This window comes from Etheostoma spectabile, chromosome 19, assembly GCF_008692095.1.
Source record: "Etheostoma spectabile isolate EspeVRDwgs_2016 chromosome 19, UIUC_Espe_1.0, whole genome shotgun sequence".
NCBI lineage: Eukaryota > Metazoa > Chordata > Actinopteri > Perciformes > Percidae > Etheostoma > Etheostoma spectabile.
This window is the reverse complement of record NC_045751.1, coordinates 19,096,074-19,098,508: the sequence shown is the minus strand read 5'-3', so window position 1 is coordinate 19,098,508 and position 2,435 is coordinate 19,096,074. Positions and strand designations below refer to the sequence as shown.

The following is a 2,435-nucleotide window of genomic DNA, read 5'->3' as shown; positions in this document are numbered from 1 at the left end:
AACTGCTGTAACTATAATATTCAAATATATAATTAAATTGGACTGTAGACTACTTCAACCTACTTAAAACAGAAACAGAAAACTGGATGAACAGAATGGAATGATGTGGCCTCTGAATGATGCATGTTTCACATTTTTGCCTTAACTTAACGTCTAGCAAAGCATTAAACCATTGGTTTTTTTGAAGCCATATCTTTGGCTCATATTACTTATAACGTCTTTTTAGGCTCCAGCTGTGGAAGTTTGAGCTGTCAAGTGACTCTGGATTTCCACTGATGTTTTACCTGGCTCTTCAGTAACATTTCAAGTGGTTGTACTTAGGGATGAACAACATATGGTGGCAAATATATTTGGTTGATTAGAAAAATAATTTAATTAAAATTATTGTTCTGGAAGATAAATGTCAGCCAATGATGACATATGGTAATGAATGAATAATGCAACATAGCGGTTTACCAGTTTACTGAAAAAGACCTGCTGATTTTTCAAAAATGTGACCCTTTTCTCAGAAACCCACCCTGAATTTATAGGTTACTGTGAGCATGTTTCCTTTACAGTGTCACTTCAGGTTTAGCCAATCAAACGCGTCCTCGTCTCTAGAGAGTGGAGAATTGATATTGTGTCATTCAACACAGCAACTTCAACACGATGATATCTCCAGTATTTGCTCTCTTTCTCACATGCTTGATCTTGGGGAAAATGGGTAAGTTGCACTCCACCTTTTATCTGTTAGACTGTGGCATGTTTAGTAATTACACTGACGTATGTCACATTATATTAACTCAACATTTACTTTTCCCCTCATTCACTGTAGCTCAGATGACAGGTCTGAAATCCTCCCCAACTGTTCGCCAAGAGACACGATTTGTATCAGTTAAAACTGGGGACGAGTTGACTTTGCAATGTTTCTATGAAGGTGACGGTGCTGTAATGCTTTACTGGTACAAACAAGTCTAGGACAGAAACCAAAGCTCATCTCTACATATCATAGATATAATGTAAATGGATTTTCAGGATGAATTCAAGAACAATTCACGCTTCACGCTGGATATGGAAAATGGTCAAATTCACCTAAAAATCACAGATTTGCGTTTTTCAGACTCAGCTACCTACTACTGCGGAAGTAGCTACACATATATTTTTGAATTTTCGGAAGGAACCTTAGTCAATGTAGAAGGTTTAGGTTTGAAGGTCCCAGCTACGGTCCACCAGTCAGCATCTGAGAGCATCCAGCCAGGAGGCTCTGTGACTCTCAACTGTACAGTACACACTGGGACCTGTGATGGAGAACACAGTGTTTACTGGTTCAAGAAGTCAGAAGAATCTCAGCCAGGACTCATTTACACCCATGGAGACAGGACTGATCAGTGTGAGAGGAAACCCAACACACAAACACACACCTGTGTCTACAAGCTGCCGATGAAGAGTCTGAATCTTTCTCATGCTGGGACCTACTATGTGTCGTTGCCTCATGTGGACACATTCTGTTTGGAGATGGGACAAAGCTGGAGTTAGAAGGTAAGGAACTTTCAGCTAAAGTTGTTGCATGTGGTGATTACTCGTTCTTTCTAATCGAATTCTGCATAACATCTTGTTGAAAGATCTGTCTCTGATGTCCGTCTCTCTACAGATGAGGTGGACTCTGTCTTGGTGTATTTCTTGAGTGGAACTTACGACATTCACCACCATCCTGAGTGTTTTACTGGCTCTCACAGTGTGCATGATGAATAAGGGAAACAACTGCCAATGTAATGGTAACTGCTAGTTTGTATCTCACAGCTTTTTTTTCATTTTTCTTTTACTACAATTTGGCTTTTGACTAAAACAATTTTTTTCCTGTTTCACAACAAGAGTCTCAAGCCAGATGTCCAGCTCCCCCCACAGTGAAAGCAAAGGTGAATACAAAACTATAAACAAACTGCTAAACTCCCGTTAAGATACATTTCTATTGCACAATGCATTGTTTCCTGGATATTTTTTTCATTTCTGTCAAAGACAATGATTGTCTGATATATATTTTGTTACCAGGGTTACCAACATGCTGAAAACCTTTATTATGCTGCTTTAAGTGCCGACCTGTCCAACAGATCAAGAGGACAGAGGGATCCCACCTGGACTGAATGTGTGTACTACAGTGTAAAGCAGTAGAACTGGACTTATTACATTTGTACTTTGGAGTAAGACAGGATTTTCTTAGTGCCTCTCTGGAGGTGTAATAAAGATGTATATCCAGGTTGGAAATAATTTTGCTTTTATAGGTTCTTTGTGGTCTGCAGACAAAATTCAATCACTCTGTTCTTTAAGTATTTGCAAATTTAGAATACTCTTTGTTATCTGTGTGGCAAACAAACCATGCAAGTCACAAAATATTTTAAGTACTTATGAATAAATGTTTTATGACTTAACCAGCAGATTTAGATGCTCAGATGAATACA

General features: G+C 38.6%; 1 pseudogene; it reads left to right on the top strand.

Moving 5' to 3' along the window:
* The first annotated feature begins 648 nt into the window (after nt 1-648).
* On the top strand, nt 649-2,303 carry LOC116669402 (V-set and immunoglobulin domain-containing protein 2-like; annotated as a pseudogene).
* The last annotated feature ends 132 nt before the right edge of the window (nt 2,304-2,435 follow it).